The sequence below is a fragment of the Numenius arquata genome, chromosome 3 (assembly GCF_964106895.1).
Source record: "Numenius arquata chromosome 3, bNumArq3.hap1.1, whole genome shotgun sequence".
NCBI classification, from domain to species: Eukaryota; Metazoa; Chordata; class Aves; order Charadriiformes; family Scolopacidae; genus Numenius; species Numenius arquata.
Genome location: NC_133578.1, coordinates 52,740,973 through 52,752,558, shown reverse-complemented (window position 1 = coordinate 52,752,558; position 11,586 = coordinate 52,740,973).

The following is an 11,586-nucleotide window of genomic DNA, read 5'->3' as shown; positions in this document are numbered from 1 at the left end:
AGGCCAATAACAACCTCTTTATCCTTTAGATTAGTTAAAGATAGGAGCTAAATATCTCTGTAGTTTCAAACAGGCTGGTAATTCATTTGAAGAATACGTAGAAAGTTCAGACAAAGTTATATTTTTGTTTTCTCAGCACACTGTGTCAAAACAATCTTTTTTTTTTTGCTTGATAGTTTCTACAATTCTATGAATGTGAGAAGTTTCCTTTTGTTCAAAAAATGTCTAATTTACATAACTATAAAGAAACATTATGAGTCACACAACAAAAGGTGAATAAAGACATTAAATCATGTTGTTGTTCTTATTAAGACCTCTTTAAGCCAATCATGGTATTTTGGGGCCTGAGTTATGGTTTTTGAATTCCTGGAATTGGCAGCAGCATTACTTTTGTGGAAAGGGTATAATTTTTCTTACAGATAACGTGCAGAATTGCATTAATCCAAGTCTGCAAAATGCTTGGAACTCCTATAATACATTATCTGAATGTAAATGTGTCATTAACCAGTAATTGATGTAATTTATTCAATACCCCATGAACTGCTGGGTCCACTCAGCCCTTACAGAAGACCTATTAAAACCACGAAGTTCAGGCAAGCTGTTTTTCAACAGTCTGGGGTGGTTATTTTTGGTTTATGGATATGCTACTAAAGCGTGCTGGTCTCCTTTGGACTGGGAGGAGAATCCACCCCACGACAGCGAGCTTGCTGGGTGCCAGGCGCTTGTTTGCTCAGCCCTGCCCTGCTGTATCCGTGTTGGGATGCAGTCTGGGAAGCAGCTCCAGAAAGGAAAGGTAAACCTGAAAGCAGCCTAGAGCAACAGCTTGCTGGATGGAGTCTGGGGTAAAAGGAAACTGTTTTGTGCTTTAGTTTCTTAGTAAAACCTTTAACCTTGTGTTTGGGCTCCTCAGGAAGAAGCCTGTCCTGTCTTCCTGTTGTCTTTTTTAACTCTGGAATGCACAGTACTTAGTTTCAGCTTTGCTGGTCCTAGATCCCTGCAGATGAAGATGGATGTCGGTAGCAGCAGCCCAGGGCAGCACCGCCGCACCTCTGCTCAGGGGCACTGCGATGTTACAAGCACCAGTTCATCCTCTGGCTGCACTGACCTTGAGATGCAAAAAGGCAGAGAGGATAGCTCTGAATCGATGAATTTGTCCTGCTGACTGGCCTTTTAGAATCATAGAATCGTCTGGTTGGAAGGGACTTTTAAGATCATCGAGTCCGACCATTAACTTAACACGGCCAAAACCAGCACTAAGCCATGTTCCTCAGCACCACACCTACCTGCCTTTTTTATATATCTCCAGGGACGGTGACTCAACCGCTTCCCTGGGCAGCTTGTTCCTTTTAACTTGAAAGGTAATGAGAGACAAACGCAAGCTTGAGACTTTAAGGTGGGAGATGAGGGAGGGCATTGAGTCATGAAGTCTCCACTAATGCCAAGCAAACAGAGGTGTATGTTCAGGGAGGCATTTCCATATAAGTCACAAATGAGACAGGGAAAGAGCTAAAATGGTTGCACTGCAATCTTTGGAAGTACAGAAGAAGCGAACGTGAAGTACATAAACCAATAGCCCAATACCACAGCTATTTAGTTACAGAAATAGTCCCTTGAGGTCCCAGCTTGTGTATGGTGCGCCAATGAAAGCTGGTTATCCACTGCTGACAGAAGTTAAAATTATGTGGTATTTCTGGCATTTTCTATTCTAAGCACAGGAATTAGCCCTTTAAATAATGTTTATTGTAGGTAGCTGCAACACAAAATGTGCACAGTCCTGTCTTGCAGACCATAGGCCTTGTCTTCTAATGGTGCATCCATGTGACTTGGTCTCGATCACCAAAGTAAGTAGTTGAAATAAATTAGATTATTTATGCTTGGCTTGGCCTCTAATGCATGTAAAGTTCCTTCCAACAGATAAAGGTCAGTCTCGGCATTGATTCAGGTTTATGATGTCAGCTATAATGCTTGACTCTGAAATGAAATAGCCAGATCCCTAGAAGGCTCAAGTCCACTTCTAGCACTTCCCTGAGAGTTCATAATACTTTCAGTGGAAGACACGGCTGCAACTAGACCTTGTGGTCCTGCTGAGGTAATAGAACTGATTTGTGACAATTCTTCCAGCAGGAGTTGCATTTACGGCCATCTGGCAGTTCCTCTGAAAAGAATGTGCACTAAAACAAACCCTGAATTTGGTATTTAGACATAATATAACCTTATTGCTAGTCAAAATCAATGCAAATGTCCAATCCCCTGCTACCAATTCCTGCCCTTGTCAAAGGCTTTAAGGAAGCCAACTCAGTGTTGCAAGTTCAGATATTATTTAGGGAAACATACTCTGGGAACTCAGCTATCAGTAAGAATTCCTGATGAGCTGAAGTTTGCTCTCTTCTCTCTATTACAGTTTCTGGGATAAATATTTATGAGAGGTACTGTACTCAAGGGAGCCACTTGGTATCTTATCAGGGTTTAAAAGTTCCACCCCGTGATGTAAAGCAGTGTCAGCCTGACCACTGGCTACGTGGAGAAGAGAAGGGCTAAAACCAGGGGAAAATGAGCCAGGATTGCCTGATCCCTGCTTAGGGAAAGAGCGTGATTTCTTATAACCCATCCCAGTAGAACAAGCTGGTTACAAACCATAAAGTTTTGTATTCACTGGTCAAGCTCTCCGTTTCCTAGGTTTATATTAGCATGGCAACAATAAATCCTGCCAGTTAGAGGACTCATCCAACTTGAGACGAGGGTGTTGGACTGATGCTCTGTTGCTGGTTTTAACTCTATCCCAGCTGGAAAACAGTCAGGGCAAAGTGAGTCAGGAAAGCCTGAGTGGAAGAAACTAATTTTTTATTCAAAGCTGGGCAGGCAGGAGGGAGAGAGACAAACGGCATCAGTTTCCAGGCACTTGTGCTGGTTCTTGAAATATGTTTTCATTCAAAGGCTGGTTTTCCAGGTTCCCAGCTGAGCTGTGGGACACGGGGCTATGTGTCTGGCCCAGTGAATTTCGATTTGGCTTTAATTTGTAATTAAGTCACCATATACATATTGCATTTACGCATATGCACCATATGCATATTGCATCATATGCACATTGCATATTATAATAGTAGTTTTTAGTGAAGAGATTGAGGACCAGATAGAAGAAAAATTCTAGACACTTCTGGGCTTTTTTCTTAAGCACTTGAGCCCCGGAGTAAAGTCCAGCCCCAAAGTTCCAAGACCTTATTCCTGTCTCAGCTCATAGGGACAGTGAAACACCTTGGGATGCCAAACCCAGGGGGTGAGGAGGTGAAGTGATGAGCTCCATAATGTTGTGCTACACCCGGAACACAGATCCCCAGATCCCCGCCAAGGTTTGTGGGGATTCCCTGGCCATGATTTCTGAGGAGTGGAGAAGGGAAATGGAGAGTCCTGCTTCGGTCTGCAGGGAGGAATTGTGGGATCTGGGCTTATTTCTGATTTTCATCCACTGACTGCTATATGTAACAGTCCAGGCAGCAGAACTGTGATGACAGGGATAAACACAACCCTAAATATTAATTTGTTTTATTGTGCCTATTTCAGTGTCCTGCAGGTGGGCGTGTACATCCAGATGACCGAGTGCTCTAAGACTGTCTGCTTCACAGGTTCTAAGGCCATCTGCACTTACATGTGTGTGTAAATAACCAAAAAATAGTGTCACCCTGCCAGCTTAATGGTTGTTTCATGTCATAATACTACCATGCTTCCTAAACAGGCTATTGTTGAGAAAAGTCTTGGATTTCCTATTTTGTTTTGACATGGTGTTACATACTTTGAGCTGTGCAAATTGTAGGCATGTTTTTATGTCTTTATATGTATTGGGTAATGAATCAAAAATGTAAAAAAATTGCTTCTTCAACATTTATAAGGAAAAAAAAAGTAATTTTGAAATATGCAGTTCGTAACTTCTAATGCATGTGCCACCCTAAGACCTCATGAGAATTAACTAAAGGACACCAGCATGCTGAAAAAAAGTGAATTTCCCTACGCTTCAGTATGGAGCTCAAGTTTTAGTCTCCTTTGGAGGTCTTGCAATAAGTAGCATAAACACAAGTAATCTCTAGAATATGCATTGTTTATTCCAGAAGAGCCATTTGGTTCCATTATGTCATTGCTTGCAAGAACAAAAAGGGAAACTAAAATCTATCATCTTGACCTGGGCAAGTTTAATAGCCCAGGAGTTTAACAGCACTAGCTCAGCACCTAACAGTGGCCAGGACCTGATGGCAGCAAATGGGGGAACTTAGCGGGCCTCTTGTGTCAGCAATGAAGAAGACAAGCCATTTTGGTTTGTCTGTGTGCGGTAGGAGAGGTCAGATGTCTGTGGCTGGGAGCTCTACATGTGCAGGGCCACTTCTGTGGGGCTGGGGCTGATGAAGGCCTTCAAGGAGACCCTCTGGGAACAAAGGTGGAGATGGGCTGCCTCATCAGAGCCAGGTGTGCTGCTGATTCAGCTCCTCCTACTTTGAGAAACCTGCAAATGAAACTAGCTTGGGATGTCTCTGCCCACGTCCTGTTGGGAATTTAGTGAACTGCAAGGCAGCATCAGTGTTGATGTGGGCCGAAAACAAGGTCATACGTGGGTGAAGGGCTGCCAGAGGAGGTGGCTAGGCTGAGATGCATCAGCAGGTGGGAGGATTTCATCGATATAACAGGCATGGAGTTTTCCAAGGATAGCCAAATGAAGATGCTGGAGACAGAGAGCAGCAGCAGGGGAGAAGGAGTATGCCCTTCAGAGGGGTGGAAATGGCCTGCAAGCTTCCCTGAAGAAGGACAGAAGCCTGTGTCTTCCAGCAGTTGGGCAATTCACAACGACAGCTCCAAGGAAGAAAGCAAGCAGGGAGTCTCTGCTTCTGAAGCAGTGTGGGAGACCTTTTTAGGTATCTCATCTGAGCTCCTGGTGGTCTGTTATCTGCTTCCCCAGACAGAATGAATGATCCAGCTGAGAATTAAAGTTAGCAGGTCAAAATTGAATATCAAGTTCTGGGAACAGGGATGATTCAGGTAAGATTTTCATCATCTGAGGCACAGGAATCTATGGGCCAGTCAGAAAGCCATATCTCCTGGACAGGAGAACAAGGTTGCACAAGTGGTGTAGCTTCATTCACCCTGGCCATCAAGCATCAGTACTGTGAACTGCTGGATACATCTGCTTACCCTTTTTGCTTTCTGAAGAGTCAGATTCATGCTTTGCTCCTATCCCAACACATGCCTACATAGGTCACCCCCACCTTTACCATGATGCCTCTTGTTTTAAATGATTGCTCACAAAAATATGATCGTCTTGGTTTGTGGTTTTTGTTCAGGTTCCCTCTCCCCAACAACACAACTTGCACCATTGTATAAAGATAAATTATCTCAGTGTGGACGGGGGTCTAGACAGCAGAAAGGGTAAGGCTATCAAATTAGAGTGAGAGACATAAAAGGAAGGTCTGAAGAACATCTTCAATGCAAGTAATATAGGGGCCCTGTAACACCTAATATGTTCTCAAGATTATGAGAACCACAGGGATTTGGCTGAATAATTTGAGACTGAAGAGTAAAGTGCTTCAGAAACCTGTCAGGAAAAAAGTGAAATGTTGATGGGGATGAATATATTTATTTTGAAGTCCAGAGTACAGGAGGTAGAGGTGATGTGTCTGGTTTTTACCATGATGGGAATCCACAGCCCTTGCAAAAGGGAAAACAATGACAATGGACTTAAAAAAAGCCAATTTCTATAAAATAAAATTATCGATAAGAAGGATTTCATAGAAAACAAGCCAAAGAAAAGCATGAGCAGAAATGACTAAATCTCTGTATAAATGAAGGGCATAACATGTCCTAATGCAGAAGTAGTATTAGGAAGGGTAGTAAGAATAAATCACTTTGTTAAATCAGAGCTCTTCACCTTAAAGATCCTCTTCGCTCACAAAGGAAGCACAAAGACAGTCATCAGTAGATTACTAAAGGTGAGTATATAGCATAGGCAAATAGAGACAAAATCAGAATTATGGGAGTGCAACTGCCAGTGCAATGAAGGTAACGTGAAAATGCTTTGTAAGTGCATTGGTAAGAGTCACGTTCCTCAGGAAATACTGTTTGTAAGAGCCTGTCCTCAGCAGCACTGGGGAGTCTGGCCTGGGAGAATGTGGGGCACAGCTCATCAGCAAAGGTAGAGAGCGACTGAGCAACGCCCAGAGGACAACAATGTCAATGAGCAGAAGTCTGGAAGTACCACAGTGGTGAATTACCTATGGAGACTAGGAGTGGCCATTATTTGCATTTTTTACAATCAGGGAGGTTACAGGTGTAGCTGATTCTGTCTCAGGAGAAGTAAAGGAACTAGATGACTAGAAACTTGAGTTTCTTTTCAGCGTTATTTTTCTGTGCTTCTTTTCTCCCCACTGTTGCTAGCTCATTTTGAAACGTATTGGTAATGTTGTGAAATTAGCATGCACTAAGAGTTTCGCAAACGAAATATTTTCTAAGCAAAGGGAAAGGGGAAGAAGGTGAGATCAGGGAGGTTGTGTTAGTTTTGGAAATGAAAGAGGTATGTGGAGAGACATTGGGTGAATCGAAACAAGGAGTAAAAGTAAAAAGACAAAAAGAAAAAGTGATAAAGGAGTAAGGGAGAAAAGACAAAGCTGATAAATGGGAAGAGTGAAAAGGATGTGACTAATGATATGAGAAGAGTTGTTTCTGGAAAAACTGACTCGTTGAACAATGATTCACACAATAAACACCTGGACGTTTGCCTTCTTTTCATCAGATTTACTCAGAGAAACAGCTGGCTGAAGGCACCAGTCTCACTGCTGAGTTTCTTCTTGTGATTTTATCTGTGGCACCATGTTATGACTGTTGTAAAGCCTTAAGTGCTTCTGGACTTTGTAATGTATTTGACATGGGAGATTTTTTTTTCTGTGTGGTTACAACCTATAAGGCGTTGCTCTGTGGCTGGGAAATTATTTCAGTCAGAGAAAGACACTAAGGATGAGCAGGCTCACCTCTTCCGTTGACTTTCAAAAATATAAGCATTAAATTAAGTATATTAGGTACTTTAAATGTATATTTCAAGTACCCCATTGCACTTCCTAATAACTGGACTTCCAAGCAGAGACTCCAGCATTTGAAAGACAAACACCTAACTTGTTTATGAGGCTTTGACTTCTGACATCATGACTTGCATTATTCTGCACTTGTCATGTACAAGTGGGCTAAAAAAATGACATTAGAAATTGGTTTATGTGAATTTGTTATTGCAGTATGAATTCTGCCTGTTTTGACATGCTTCAGGCTGAAATTACTTCCCATTCATATCCAACTAGTACACAATTAATCTGCATGTAAGTCACTTAAAGTCAACATATTTCCAAGGCAGTTCAATTGCCTCCACCTTATTGTATTTACTTTGAAATCATTAACAATGAGTTCTAATGCTTTAATGGAAACGGTTGGTTTTGAGCTGTGTTCTAAAGATAACTCACTGCTAGCAGACAGCTTCGAGAAAGTCTGAATCATTCTGAGTGCATGAGCAAACGGGGAACAGTTGTGTCTGAAAGCACAGTCTGGAGGTGTTTTCTTGGAGAACAAATGCTGGTTTCAAAGGAAAAGTGTGATCTGAAGCACAAACAGAAAGCTCACCTTTCCCAGAATTGGATTCTAAACACTTCTTTCTTTGGATACAAAATACTTAATGCACCGCACAAATAGTTTAGCAATGTTCGAGAGCAATCTAACATACTGAGGGAATTGAAAGCAGAATTTAGAACCTGGATGAAAAGTAACATTTCGTGAGAGAATAAAATAAGCCTGTTCAAAACTTTTGAAATAAACATGATATTAAAAAGTGAGTTAGCAGAAAGCATAACATTTTAAGGATAATGATTTTTAAAGACCTTCTGGTTTTCCCAAATACATTTTGTTTATTATTTATTTTATCGTAGTCCTTTACAGTCCAGTTGATTTCAGTTCCCCTTGCTACAGGTGTTATAATGCAGAGACTAGCATTGAAGGGCTGAAAACCGAAAGAGACATGGAAGAAGACACAGGAGGGAAAGGAATCGTTACATCCATTATGAGATGAGCATCTGGAAATTAGCAAATAGAGTCATTTTCTCAAAGTTACCCAAAGTAAATTTGTTGCAGAGCTCAGACAGAATTTGAACGTTCTGAGCTGATGACTGATGAATTATTCTCATAACTAGGCCGGGTCCTTCCCGTGCACCTTTATGTCCAAATTATTGTCTTCTGAGTGGGAATTATCCCTGCGACTAGGCAAGTAGCAAATGCTATCTCCACCCAAGTCCCATGCCTTCTCCCTTCTACCTCCTCTCCTACAGAAAGGACAGCTTTGGCCGTGTGGCTCCAGCTCATGACTCGGGTGTTCACTTCTCGCAGCCCCACCGAAAAAACTGAATTCAGGAAGAAAACCCCAAAGGACATAAAAATATAGAAGGCTGTAAATTATCTTGGAGCTACATTGCTTGCTTACACGGCTGCCATTTCATACCACACCTAGTCATTAAGAATCAATAATTCTCCACGCTGTTAATGTTTGAGCCGCTGAACCTCTAGGGCGAGTCTGAGGAACTATAAACTGTGTGGAGAAGCAAGGACGGACACTACCAACCTGTGCAAAGCTGATTCCCGCAGCTGAAAGAAAGAAGCATTTTTAGAGAAAACCAAACTTTTCATGTTACAGGTAAGGGACGATCTAACTGTCATTTCATGGAAAGATTTTAAAAGCTGGACCAAGGATTTTTCTGATGACTTTTCTGGCAGTGTCAGGAACTCAGCTGCCTTTGTAAAATGGATGACTGCTGTGCTAAGGCTTAGTATGGTTTGTATTTGATTTGGATTAATTTCCTCTGTTTTCTCTTTACTGAATTTGAACATCTGAAATCAATCATTTAAAGAAAATCAACTTTTTTTTTTTTTTTTTTTCATGGAACCAAATACTTGTGATTGTTACTGATCTTTAACCTCCAGGAATATTCTTTGTTCTCTGAATGTTTCTTATTGAAAGTCGCTGGGATATTTGTACTATGGTTATTATCCCAGAGATTTCTGTTCAGGCAGGGAAACTAGAAAGGATTATTAAGGATCTAGCACTGAGATGAGACTAAGAAATGAAGGGGAAAATACGGCTCTAGTTCTCAGCCAGATCTCAGACTGCTTTTAGTTAAGCTGATCCTATTCTAATCCTGAACCGGTCTATTATTGAAAACTTTTGTATGAGTTTATATATACTGAAACTCTATTCTGAGTAACAGAGGAGTATGTATTTTAGGGCTTTGGTCCTTGGCAGTGTGATGCTTCATGGGACTTGGTAGCAGCTTCCAGACAAAAATGAATGGTCTAGGACTGATCAAGCCACTCATCCTGGCCTTGCAACAGGCACGATATTAGGGAATGATATTTGTATTTGAAGAGAAGGGAACAGCAAAGGCTGTTATCATGCAAACTCGTAACCTACAAAATGGCTGTATTTCCACTGCTGCATTTCATAGTCAAATCTTGACAAAGAAACTTGGGCGAGACACAGCGCAGTCGCACAGACACGTGAATGGGTGCATTTTCCAGCATTTTCTGTCCACTATGCTAAGGCTGGACCTGTCCCTTCCTTAAACCTTCTTCTCACTATAGTAGGTCTTGCTCCCTCGCTTTTCCTTTAATCCATACCCTGGTATACTCAGACCACCCCATACCCTTTTTTCTCACTTCTTGCCAGTGTGCCCCCAGCACTTTTAGCTCCCTGGTGTCCCCCCGCTGCCGGCTGCCCGGAGGGGCAGATGAAGCCACGCAGGTGGCCGCTGGGCACACACTGCAGCCTTATCCTTGGGTAGGGCATGCCTTTGGGTCCTCTGTCCCACCCTCCATCCTAAATTAATAAGGAATTTTTTTTTTGAAGTTCCAATTCTGTTAGTAAGTGTGGCTGAAACTGGCTGACGTCTTCAGAAGAGACCAGGAGGAGGAGAGGGGAGAGGCTGTTGGAAAGACAGAGGACCTGGACAAACTTCCGTCAATGATCTAACTGAAATATCAGCAATGGTCTTGGTTCAAAGTGTCTTCCCAGGAGGTTCAAAGTGTCTCCTCTGCCCTCCCTGTGCCAGGCTCCATCTCCCCGGGCTGCAGGCAGGGCAGTGAGAAGGGTACCACTGCCAGGCAGCTACAGGGGGTTCACTTTCAGCCCTCATTTCCTGACAGATCTAGTGATTTTCCTGATCACTTCTGCTTTCAAAGGAGAGCCATTTTATTTTCTTTCAGTACCCACGCAGCTAGCTCCAGCCCAAGGAGGGAGATCAGTAATTTCAAAGGGCGTAGTCGCACACACAATATGACCCTGCTCAGAATGGGATTTTGCAAGATGGGATGTCCTGTGGCACGTCCTCAAATGAGCATGGGAGAGAACAGAAGTGTGGGCAGCTGATTTTATATTTACAGTTTCCCTGTTTGGTCAGCCATTGAGGAAAGAAAAGTCGGGGGGGGGGGAAGCTATGATGGGAAGCTCAAGCAGGAAGGCATCTGGAGGGAGCTGTGCCTCCACACCGTCTTTTCCTTGGGAGCCTCCATGGGACAGAGTTTTGGTGGCAGAAGGATATGTGTAGGTGTTAGCCACATAACATGGAGCACCACTGAAGATGGCAGCGCTGTATGCCAGCTTCACCTGTCTCCAGAACTGGCCTCATCCTTTTTGTTAAAATCTAGAAGTAGTGAGAAAGCAGGATTTCATTTTTGAGGAACCCATCTAGTTTCCAGGAGGATGTAACACAAATCACGGCAGAGTGTGCTCAGCGGTTTTTTGAAATTCAAGGCAGGCAGTGCTCCTTATAGAATAGTTTGGGTTGGAAAGGACCTTTAAAGGTCATCTAGTCCAACACCCCTGCAGGGACATCTGCAACTAGATCAGGTTGCTCAGAGGCCCATCCAACCTGACTTGGGTTGTTTCCAGGGACGGGGCATCTACCAGCTCTCTGGGCAACCTGTGCCAGTGTTTCACCACCTTCATTGTAAAAAATCTCTTTCTTATATCTAATCTAAATCTTTCCTCTTTAAAGCCATTACCCCTTGCCCTATTGCAACAGGCCCTGGTAAAAAAGTTTGTCCCCATCTTTCCTGTAGGCCCTGTTTAAGTATTGGAAAGCTGCTATAAAGTCTCCCCAGAGCCTTCTCTTCTCCAGGCTGAGCAACTCCAACTCTCCCAGCCTGTCTTCACAGGAGAGGTGTTCCAGCCCTCTGATCTCCTTAGACTTGGAAATATCATTTCCAGTAGCCAAGTTGTTTTTGAGGGGTGCAGACACCTCCGGCTTCCTCTGCCTCTGCAAGCTGCACTGAACAGTTGTTTATTGTGACCGTGAGACAGAGACCTCAGGATGGTCCCTGCAAGACCTTCATCTCCTTGTGGTTATAGTGTTTCCTGTGAACGTGTTGTTGCCTTCAGTAAAGCAGAAATGAGAACGGGGCTTGCAAATGGGTCTTGCGTGACATAGACCCATTGCAACAGTGAGGTTACACGGCTTGAGGTTTTGTGCCCGTTTCAACCTCTGGCAGCTGTTTGAGGCTCTCACAGCATGCGGCACCTCCTGCGCC